Here is an 11580-nt window from a genome sequence, read left to right as displayed (position 1 = left end):
TTATTATTATTATTATTATTATTATTATTATTATTATTATTATTATTTGAACAAGCTTAGCAAACATTATTCTGTGGACCCAAAAATTACAGAATTTATGTTCCTCAATAGTCAAGGCATTGTTACCTTACAAGAAAACAATAGCACTGAAATACCTTTCCTCACTTTCTGGACAGTATAGCAAGCATCTCTCCTTCCTGAAAGCATAGCCTTGGAGCACCTTCAGTCCACATACTTGAATGAAGATAGCATGGAGCCAATCTTCCCAGCCAACTGCAAATGGATATGTCGATAAAACGACTGTCTTAGGCAGAGGCAGTTTTCTAGAGGAACATGGGTGCATGCATGTTTGCTTGTGTGTGTGTGTGTGTGTGTGAGAGAGAGAGAGAGAGAGAGTGTGTGTGTGTGAATGTGTGTGTATGTGTAATGAAGTGAGAGTTTATTAACTTTGGTTTATACAATAGGCCTGCATAATCCAGCAATGGCCAGCTGGATGCTGGAGTGCTGGGGAGGCAGAGACTCCGACAGTTGAATCCACGACTCAGCAGTCACAACCCAACATTGAAGGCCTGGAGAGCTGATGATGTTGGATCCACACTGGAAGGCCAGAGAAGCTGGAGTTTGTTGGTGAAGGTGGATGACAGCACACCATCCCTAGACGCACTTGCTCGGGGAGCAGTAAAGGTGGCACCTGACACTGCTCCCCACTCCACCTCTTTATATCTGGGCTGCCAGGGAGATGCTGTTACCCCATCCAGGGAAGGTCCTCCAGCCCTGAGGGAACTCTCTCTGGAAACACCTTCACAGACACATCTAGTTGACAATCAAGATTTCCCAGCCTCTGTTACTTCAAGTCACTCAGAGAGTATTTATAGCCACAGCCCATCCTAGTCTTTACTGAGTTAGAACTGGGCTGGCGGTGGCGGGTGGCGGGTAGAGAGAGCAAGCATAGGGTTCCCAGGTTAGGAGGTAAGCTGGTTTCCAAGAAGAGAAGCTGAGGCAGGAAAAGCAGACACTAGGAAGAGCTATGAAGTTTGGTTGCAGGCGAATTTGAAGAACGTTCAATTTAACAGTAAGTGGTGAATGTTATCCTAAGAGTTGAAGGTTGTAGGCAGTTGGGAGAGGGCTTGAATGTTAGCAGTGATGGGAAGGCTGCATTTTGAGAATCTAATCTGGTGAGAGGGGAGTATTAAGTGAAAAGCCACCCGGTGACCCAGCCACTTTTGCTTGAGTCTCATGCCCTCTAGAGATAGCCACGATAAGGACTTTGGTGAAAATTTCTCCAAAGTAATGTGCACATGTTAAAGGCTGTGGGCCAGTGTTTTATCACAGAACAAGAAACCAAACAAAACAGTCTTTCTCTTAACTGTCTAGAAGCATTTTTCCTGAAGTTTCTCCATCATTTTGTTCAGATTCTTGAAGCATTATTCTTGGTTTAGATTTCATATTTCTAGAGCCACCTTCCCTCAGTTCACCATGAAGGAGCCTGGCTCCCAGGCTCAATGTCCATTATACATTCTTGCCTCATTAAATACCCATTTTACTCATCTTTAACCAAGCTGAATTCTTGTGACTCATTTGAGTAATTATTAATCTGCTTCTTTCACTCAGTACCATACAGGTAGCCATGACAAAGAATTTAGAATGTAACCAGTTGGGTTTTGCTCACTGTTTTTATATTTGGCATCTAAAGGCCTGGCAGATGGTAGCTGCTCAGTGACTGGATTGTGACCCGCTGCCAGGCCACAGTAGCCAGCCCTGATGTGCAGAAATCTTCATGATTTTTTTTTCTCTGCTTCTGAAACAGCTCTAAAAATGTGACCTAGACATTAAACTCGATGTGTTAAGGATCAGCTAAATCAACTCATTCTAGGCTCAGGAAATGTGGCAGAAAAGGAGGCAGCAAGAAAACAAGAGCCGGAGGACAGGGAGGAGTGAGGGATGCATTCTTTCCACTATGACGTAGATAGTATATCAAAGACCAGCAATAGCTGCAGTTACCTGTGTGGTACATGCTCAAGATTGGGCCTGACAGAATTCTGACATGCATGGGGGAGGGCCCCAGGAATCCCCACCTTTCCCTGAGGAAGTGTGACTTAATGGTTACTTGAGAAGGAGAGACAGTTACTTCAGTAGTACGGATAATGGTGAGTTGGCAATGCTTTCATAATTTCTTACCCATGTCCATGTAAGTGACCATAACAAAACTTAGTCATAGACACACACCATGAAAATAGAAAGGGAAAAGATTGGAAAGAAAACAGGGTTTGGCAATAGAAGAAAGGGGACAAGAAAAGGTAGTAAGGGTGACTTCGATCAAAATACTTTATATGCATGTTCAGAATTCTCAAAAAAAAATTACTAAAAGGTTTTAAACCCTACAAGTTTAAATCAAACCCTACAAATTCAAGTCTAACCTGGGCAACACAGCAAGACCCAGGCTCAAAATAAAAAGTTTTTTTAAAAATAGCTAGGGCTAGAGATCAGTAGTAGAATGCTTGCCCAGTGTGGATGAAGCTCCAAGTTCAATTCCCAGTTCAGCACCAAACAAAAACCTAAGAGTCACAAGAAAAATTATATCTCTCAGTTTCTCAAACACAAGATTTTTAAAAAATGTTATGTTAGCAAAAATTCAAGTAACCCAATTTAAAAAATGGGGTACAGAGCTAAACAGAGAATTCTCAATAAAGGAATATCAAATGGCAGAGAAACACTTAAAGAAATGCTCAACATCCTTAGCCACCAGAAAAATGCAAATCAAAATGACCCTGAAACCTTACACCCATCAGATCAAAAACTCAAGTGAGAACACATGCTGGAGAGGATGTGGAGAAAGGGAAACCCTCCTTCATTGTTGGGGGAATGTAAACTTGTACAACCACTTTGGAAATCAATCCAGTGCTTTCTCAGTCAATTAGGAACAATGTTTCCTCAAGATCCAGCTATAGCACTCCTAGGCATATATCCAAAATATACTCAAGTATACAACAAGGATATTTGCTGGACCATGTTCACAGCAGCTTTATTTGTAATAGCCAGAAGCTGGAAACAACCTAGATGCCCCTCAACTGAGGAAAGGATACAAAAATTGTGGTACATTTACACAATGGAATACTACTCAGCAATTAAAAACAAGAAAATCGTGAAATTTGCAGGCAAATTGTAAGAACTAGAAATTAACATCCTGAGTGAGTTATCCCAGAAGCAGAAAGACATATGTGGTATATACTCACTTATAAAGTGGATACTAGACCTATAAGATAGGATAAACATACTAAAATCTGCACACCTAAAGAAGCTAAGCAAGGAGGAGGACCCTGGGTAAGATGATCATTCCTCATGCAGAAAGGCAAAGGGGATGGACATTGGAGGAAGGAGAAAACAGGCAACAGGAAAGGAGCCTACCACAGAGGGCCACTGAAAGACTTTACCCAGCAAGGTATCGAAGGAGATGCTGAGACTCATAGCCAAACTTTGGGCAGAGTGCAGGTAATCTTATGAAAGAAGGGGGAGATAGGAAGACCTGGCAGGGACAGGAGCTCCACAAGGAGAGCAACAGACCCAAAAGCCTGAGCACAGGAGTCTTTTCTGAGACTGATACTCCAACCAAGAACCATACATGGAGATAACCTAGAACCCCTGCTCAGATGTAGCCCATGGCACCTCAGTCTCCAAGTCGGTTCCCTAGTAATGGGAACAGGAAATGTCTCTGACATGAACTCAGTGGCTGGCTCTTTGATTACCTCCCCCTGAGGAGGGAGCAGCCTTACCAGGCCACAGAGGAAAACAATGCAGCCAGTCCTGAAAAGACCTGATAGGCTAGGGTGAGGTGGAAGGGCAGGAGGACATCCCCTATCAGTGGACTTGGGGAGGGACATGGATGGAGAAGGGGGAGTGAGGGTAGTATTGGGAGGGAATGAGGGAAGGGCTACAGTGGGGATACAAAGTGAATAAACTATAATTTATAAAAATAGAAATAATTTTTTAAAGTGAAAAAAATAATAAAGAGCCAGAAAATGTCAAAAACTGTTATGTTTACACGGCTTGAAGATTATAACTTCCAGCTTATCATACATTGGTACAACATTCTTTATGAATATCTATTCTTCCAGGACTGAGGACAGGTGGATCGTGGGTGAAACACTTCCGGCGCTAACCTGAGGATCTGAGTCTGCACACTGAGCACTGTGGTAAAAAGCTTGGCACTGCGGAACATGCCTCTTACCTGCTTGTTATCCCAGCACCGAGAGGTGGAGACAGTAGGGTCCTGGGAGCTTGCTGGCCAGACAGCCTAGCCAAACCCACAGGCTCAAGGTTCAGCAAGAATCTGTTCTCAAAAACTAAGGTAGACAGCCATAGAAGGCACATGAAATGCCCATAAAATGGCTGTACACATCACAAACACACACACACACACCACACACTACACACAGACACACACATCATACACACAGACACACGGAGGGGGTGCGTATTGTCTCAAATATTCTCTTGAATTGTTTCTGCAGTTCTGGCACTCAATAATTAACTTATGAAAAGAATGGCTGGTGTACATCATCGAAGGAAGCTTCTGGATCATTTGGGAACCTGGACTTTTTTTTATTATTATTATTATTTACATTTTGGCAAAGACACCTTACTCAGATTTGCGAGAGTGATAGGCATTCTCAACTTTTATACAAGAGGAGAACAGTTATTACGGGCACAGACATGTTCCCAGGTAAACCAATTTTTTGAGAACCTGGAAAAAATAAGATTCTTTAAAACCCCATCCTTGGGTTTGGTAGACAACCATGCTGGTGTAATGGGGCACAGACGCCTCCAGATGGCAGCGTTGGACAAGTGATTGAGTGCTACCGCAGGCTCCTTCTCAGGAGAAAGGGCACTTGGGCTCAGATGGGTTGGGAGCCCAGCCTGGGCAGCTCAGGCGGCTCTCTCTGGTATTTGCACAGTGAATTACTCATAGGGAAATGCCTCCAGGGACAAGGGAGACCAGAGATTCCATCCTGTACCTAGACTCGGCTGTGGACAGTTGATACACACAAAAGCTATCCTTTCTCCTTTTCAAGAACTGAACTTGGGAATAAAATTGAAGGTTGAATTAATAGGTCTGATTCACCCCTGAGACTTTTTTTTTTTTTTTTTATTCTGAAAAGAAAAAATAAAGGCAGCAAAGTCTCAACCATTTCTAGCTGAGAAGGCAGCAGAGCAAAGAGGCTAAGAACGCCAGCTCTGGAGTCAGACAGTCTGGAGCCCGCACCTCAACCTTCCTGAAGGTAAGGTCCAGACTTTCCAAATCTCCACTTCCCTGGCTGGCACACAAAGGCGAGGGTTGGCTGCCTTGAGGATTAAAGGAGCTGGAACTTGGGAGAGGTGGCATTCAGCAAGAGCCCAGGAATAAGAGTCATGGCAGTGAGGCTACCGAGGTTAGGTTGCATGCCATCAGGTCAGGTCAGGCGCTACGGTTCTAACTCTCCATTCATGTTCAGTGAAGATGCGTGGGAGGTGAGAGATCCATCCACTTTGACGCTGAATTCCACAAACCTAGGGCAGCGCCGGCGGAGCAAGGCAGAACTGTGCATTCAGCTTCTCCACACCGTTTAGGCAATCCCTTCCAGTCTCAGGGTCTGCCCCCGTGTGGAACAGAGCCGCCCCCCCCCCCCACTTGTTTGAACGAGTGTGTATGGCTGTGTGACACAACCACCAGCCTCTGAAACCGCCTGCCTCACATGCAGAAGTGAGGGCAGTTTCTCCTGCATGGACACTCCTGTGAGGTTTCAAAGGGCAGCGGCCAACTACTTGGAAAAGCATGGGGAGCTGCAAAAGTCGCCCAGGATAAGACCCCACCCCTCTGCCTCAGGTGGGGGAAGGGAGAAGGATGAGTTCAGGGCAGGGCATAGACACAGCTTGGCCAACATATTTGTCCTTTCACCTGGCAGCTGTCCAGCCTCCAAATAGCCTGGTGTCTAATCCAAAAATAAATCACATGACAGGGGAAATAAAAGTGCATGGACTCCTGTCCTTGGTCTTCTGGTGGAATACTAGTGCCAGCTGGCTTTGCAGGGGCGGGAGAAGGTGGACCTCTCTCTGCTGCCTTCTCCCAAGGCCAGGAAGCCACCTGTTGAGTAGCCAGTGGGGCGTGTGGTTTCACTCAGCCTTTCCCGTGGGGCTCTCGTCCACTCCATTCACACCGGAGGGAGAAGACGGAGGGACTGGACAAGTGGCAGAGCAGCCTCCAGGCGACCAGGGTATGCCTGCCTCCTTTTCTGGATGGACACTCCCTTCTCAGGGTGAATGGAAACTCCCTTTCTCAGCAGCCCAGTGTGACTGCGGAGGCTGCCGCCACCCAGAAAGAAAGCTGCCCAAGACACAGAGAGGTGAGTGCCTGTCCCTCACACCTTCCTCTTGTCCCTCCTAGCTCCCGGGCTCCCAGATCTGGATCTGGGTCAAAGACCGGCTGGAGTCTGCAAAGATTCCTGTCTCTCATTCAGAGGCAAATTCGCCCCCAGAAAGAACTATGTAGGACTAGCTCTTAGCCAGGAAGCAGGAAATGATTCCTACCCAGTGAATTATCCGTGCTTAGATCCAATAAGAGGTTGCAGGAAATTGTAGACTGGCCAAATCCCATCACCATAAAGTTAATGCTTTCTAAAAAGCCCAGCACAGAACAGGAAATAAAAGAAACGCAGCTGATTCTCCCTTAATGGGCAAAAAGGGAAAAACAAAACAAACAAACAAAAACCCCTAAGAACTGCAAATCTTCTGTTTCTTGCTCTTGTCTGAAGTTTCTGCAAGATATACTTAACAGACTTAAATAACTCCTTACTTTAAGAAAAGAAAAAAATGAATTTTAGGGAGGGTTGCTGGATAAGCAGGGCAGGGGAAGAGGAGAAATTTACATCTTAGTCTAACTTTGAGTACACTGTAAGGATACATGCCCACTATTGAGTGTGCACAGGGCCCACTAGCCCTAGCACATAGGTTATACTACTGCAGACACAGGTGGCCCTGAGCTATGGCTTGCATATATCAAAGCTAATAAGGCATAAACAAAATCCTGACAGGAGCCATGTGCATGCACAAATCTGGGATTCTTTCAATGATCACAGTCCAAACCAAGGCTGAAGAAACTTAGGCAAAGGGATGGTATTTCCCCCTCATCTTGAAAGCAAAGGCTTTGGTATGGTGGCTCTAGGTGGATAGGTAATAGTAACCTGAACCCTTCTCTCTCCCTTCTCTGGCTCCCTGTGATGTTCTGTTCCCAGAAGAACTTGCCGTGATGGTGCCAGGGTGGCTGCCAGCAGCTCAGCTGATACTCCGCTGACATACTTTTCTAGCTGGTCTCAGGCTTGTTTCTCACAGAACCGATGTGAAAGGGGCTACATCCATCGCTCCTGGGAGGGGTTGGGGGTAGTCATCTTCTCCAGCACCGCTGGATTAAGAGGTTTAAGGTGGCTCCCCAGAGGCAAGCCGGGTAGGTGTCCACCCCAAGAGAAGGGGTTAGTGGCAGGAGCCAGAGCCAGCAGTTGCCACTGTGTGGCTCTGTCTGTGAAGACAACTTTGATCCCCTTCCTCTTTCAGTCATCAGTGTTATCGATAAGAGGTTTCAGAGGAAGAATAATTATTGGTAGAATGGGTCACTAAAAGATGCCACGGCTTGTCATACCCAGAGACCCCTGATAACGAGGAAGATGCCAACACAGAGAAAGCTGACCCTGGCTCAGGTCTAGACTAGCCCCATGCCCTGACGGCTCTGCGCTGCCACTGCCTGTCTCACACATGCTACTCTTCTCTCTACTCCCCTTGTCCCTAATCTCTCTACTCCACTGAATTCATCTTGCCTTGCAACTCCCAGCCTCAAAGTAGCACTTCCCTTGGGGCCCTGTCTAATCCTTCCAGACGCTCTGTCATCTCTCTTCTCTGCACCTGAATGACACTGTCAGGACTGTTGTTTATTTGTTTACGTGCAGTCAGGAAGAAGTCTAAGATAACATTGCCCCTTTTCTCCTCTATCCTTTTTCTCTCGCAGTCCATCACTGAGAGGAATCAGGTCAGGATCTGGAGCAGAAGCCAGGAGGAATGCTGCTTATTGGTTTTTCTCTCTGTGGCTTGCCTAACTTGATTTCTAAGATAACTCAGGCCCACCTACTGAGAGGTAGCTCCACCCACATCAAACATTAAATGGTGACTAATCCTTATACTGTCCAGCCCTTCAGTCACAAGCAATGGGCCTCTGGGCTGAAGCAGGTACCTGGATGCCAACAACATCCTCCATCTAAAAGCAAATTGCTTATTTGACACACACTAGCCTTTTCATGTAGGTTTAACCTTCCCAGGAGGAGAGACCATTTGACTTCTGTCATTCATCTTCACATTGTCCTATAGTGAGAATTTTGGAACTTTGCTTTCTTTAAATACTATAAAAAATTTTTATAATGTTATGAGAATTATAAATATAAAATATTATAAGAATATATTTTCATTTTAATCCCGGGTATGGGGATATGGGGCTGCTTTGCAGCAGCTGACGATGATTTGCCTCATGCTCTAGCAGAGGCATGGTTTTGCCAGAGGCAGATACTTTCTTCAATTGTGTGACCTTTGGGATTCTGGGGACTTTTCAGAGGGTATATAAGTGTTAGGGCCCCCAAGAACAGAGGTGGGGGGTTGTTAGTGGGTTGTTGTTTGTAGTTGCTGTTGGTTGCGACTTGTTATGTGGTCACGTGCAAAGAAGAAACAAGAAGACATTAGATATACTGATGGCGAAGATCAAACTTGCCCCAAGGAGCCTGATGTTCTTAGTCAGCGGGAAGCAGTCAGGAAGAAGTCTAAGATAACATTGCCCCTTTTCTCCTCTATCCTTTTTCTCTCGCAGTCCATCACTGAGAGGAATCAGGTCAGGCTCTGGAGCAGAAGCCAGGAGGAATGCTGCTTATTGGTTTTCTCTCTGTGGCTTGCCTAACTTGATTTCTAAGATAACTCAGGCCCACCTACTGAGAGGTAGCTCCACCCACATCAAACATTAACAAAAACAAATGCTCTACAGAGTTGCCTACAAGCCATCTGAATGGACACATGAGGTTTTTCTTCCCAGAGAACTCTAGCTTGTGTCAAGCTGACAAAAAAAAACTAGCCAGCATCAAAATCCAGTAGGATCTTAACCCTTGACAGTGATTGGTTGAAAGTGTGGTCTACTGTGCTCTGGTGAGCTTGTGTCTCTCCTATAGAGCATGGCTACAAGGAAGACCATAGATGGGAAAAACAGGATCCAAGGCCTGCCCCCTCCTGCACAGCTCCCTTTAAAGCCTTCAGTGCTTGCATGCTTTTCTCTCCACCTGGATTTCAGATCATCCCTCTGTAAACATTTACTGTCTATCAATTTATCTCACTAATGTTTTGTGGTAGTGCTTACCTGGAATGTTCCCCTAAAGCCTCTCAGTTTTTACATTTAAGACTCTGATTTATGTGCATTGCAGACTGGGAATCCAGCTAGCTTTTACCAAATAGCAAGATAGTTCCCAAACCAGGTGTTCCTACCTAGGGAGCTAAACTGGACTTGGGTGATCTTGTTGCTTTCTGAAATTAAGTGTAAAAATGTTTTATGTGAGCATACTTTTCTGGAGAGTGGGGCCATACATTCTGTCAGATTTTCAAGGGGCTTGAGCCTGCCTCAGTTTCCCAGCCTGCTCTGGGCCAGACTGCAGGGCTCTGAGCACCAAGGCTGCATCTAAAACAGCAGCACAGTTAGACTGTTCCAGCCATACCAACCACACCCAGTGACAGGTATGGGCCAGGCTTAGGGCTGACAGTGTGCTGAGAACAGCAGTGGCTCTCACAGGTTCCCCCGTGGGCCCCTAAAGTGGAAGCATTCTCATCCCTGGCTGTCCAGTGGATGGGACCAATAAACCATGTTAGCTGACAAAACTTGGATTCTTTCTGACACAAAGACTTTGAAAAGGTTTAAGTCCAATACAGAAAAGACCAACTGCAAAGAGAATAACCATTACAAAGAACTTGCTGGGTTCATCGGGGTAGTCAGGACACTTACGTGATGAGCAATGTCCATGCGGTGAACTGAGATGTGCAGAGGTGCCAGTGAGCTTGGCTCGGCTCTTGGAGCAAAGTAAGGGTACAAAGAAAGATGCAACCTGACTTACCATTTAGCAAGATTCTTCTGGGACTACCCATGGGGCTGAAGGAAGAAACAGGAAGACAAATTAAAGGGAAATTGCTGAAATCAATAATCCCAGAAAGAAATATTGGTGCTTGGATGAACCAGCCAATGTCCCCAAATCTCAGTATGTAGCCCAGGCTAACCTTGAACACCCTATCCTCTGCTTCTACCTCCAGACTGCTAAGGTTACAGGCCTGTACTACCTCACACAGCCTAGAGGCCAGTCAGTAAGCAAAACAAGCAACAACAAAACAGCACCACAAACACACAGGAAGCTGTTTGTAAGTGTGATCACATCATGGAAGTAGAGGCATCTTCTCTCTGAGAGAGCCTGATTCCTCACACCTGGCCATCTTCAGGGGGGACAGGGTCGTTTTATATTTTGAAGTACTATGTGTTCTTATCGCAACAAGAACTTTATACATCCAGTGCAATCACTCAGGCCTGATCTGGCAGCACAGGCCTGTAATCTCGGCTACTTGGGAGGCTGAAACAGGGAGAGTGTCTGGGCTACATGGTGAGCTCAAAGCCAGCCCAGACAATGAGTAAATGAGTGGTGGGCTCTTGTCTCAAAATGTGTTAAAGGCCCTAGGTTGGATCCCCAGGGCCACAGAAACTGCACGCTCTAGCTTGAGCTTTTGTAATCCCAGAACTTGGAAGGTATAGGCAGGAAGATCAGAAGTTCAAGATCATCCTTAGCTTACAACCTGAGGACTTTGAGGCTAGCCTGGGATACACTAGAGCCTGTCTGAGAGAGAGAGAGAGAGAGACAGAGACACAGACAGACTGACAGACAGAGAGAGGGAGAAACTGGGGTATCCATATCCCATATGTGGGCATATTCCACAATCCCACTTGTGGAAGGGAGCCTTTTTTTCGCAGCTGCTGGGCAATCAGCTAACATTCTTGGGTGATTCAGTGACAGGGCCAGGCACCCCTCCTGTGAGCCACTGTACCCAGTGTCTGTCCTCCAGCTTTGCTGATGTATTTGGCCTTGAGGTCACCTCGGGTAACTAATGCAATTTCTTGAGGATGTCTGCAGCGCTTCCCTGGCCAGTTGGCAGCTGGCTCCCCAGGTGGCCAGGATGCCCTTGTTTAACAGCCTGATTGGGCATAAACAGGAGGAAATGCTCTGCTGGAGAGTGGCACTCAACATCTAATTTTGCCTATCAGCTGACTAAGATTTGCTGAGCCTAAACAAGGTCAAAAGGTCAAACGAGATTAGGAAGAGTCTCACAGAGTAGCATCTCTTACTCAAGCAAAATGAATGAGGGAGGAAGGCTGAAGCAAAAAGCAAAATATCAAACCTCAGCTCAAGGGTCAAGGATGAGATTTGAGATGCCGGGGGGGGGGGGGGGGGCGGCCCGCCCCGGGGGGCAGCAAGGGTCTTGTCCTGCGGGGGTGGG

General features: G+C 46.1%; 1 protein-coding gene across 2 annotated transcripts in view; it reads left to right on the top strand.

Annotated features, from left to right (window-relative positions):
* Positions 1-6056: 6056 nt before the first annotated feature.
* Positions 6057-11580, top strand: part of Fgf1 (fibroblast growth factor 1) — a 90245-nt gene continuing 84721 nt past the window's right edge. For both annotated transcript variants that reach the window (XM_055622486.1, XM_055622483.1), the window contains exon 1: positions 6057-6377. The gene's annotated coding sequence lies outside the window, so the exon portion shown is untranslated. The remainder of the gene's footprint in view (positions 6378-11580) is intronic.

This window comes from Psammomys obesus, unplaced genomic scaffold (assembly GCF_907164565.1).
Source record: "Psammomys obesus unplaced genomic scaffold, mPsaObe1.curated_primary_1811, whole genome shotgun sequence".
NCBI classification, from domain to species: domain Eukaryota; kingdom Metazoa; phylum Chordata; class Mammalia; order Rodentia; family Muridae; genus Psammomys; species Psammomys obesus.
The sequence above is the reverse complement of the archived record's forward strand: the minus strand, read 5'-3'. Positions and strand labels throughout refer to the sequence as shown.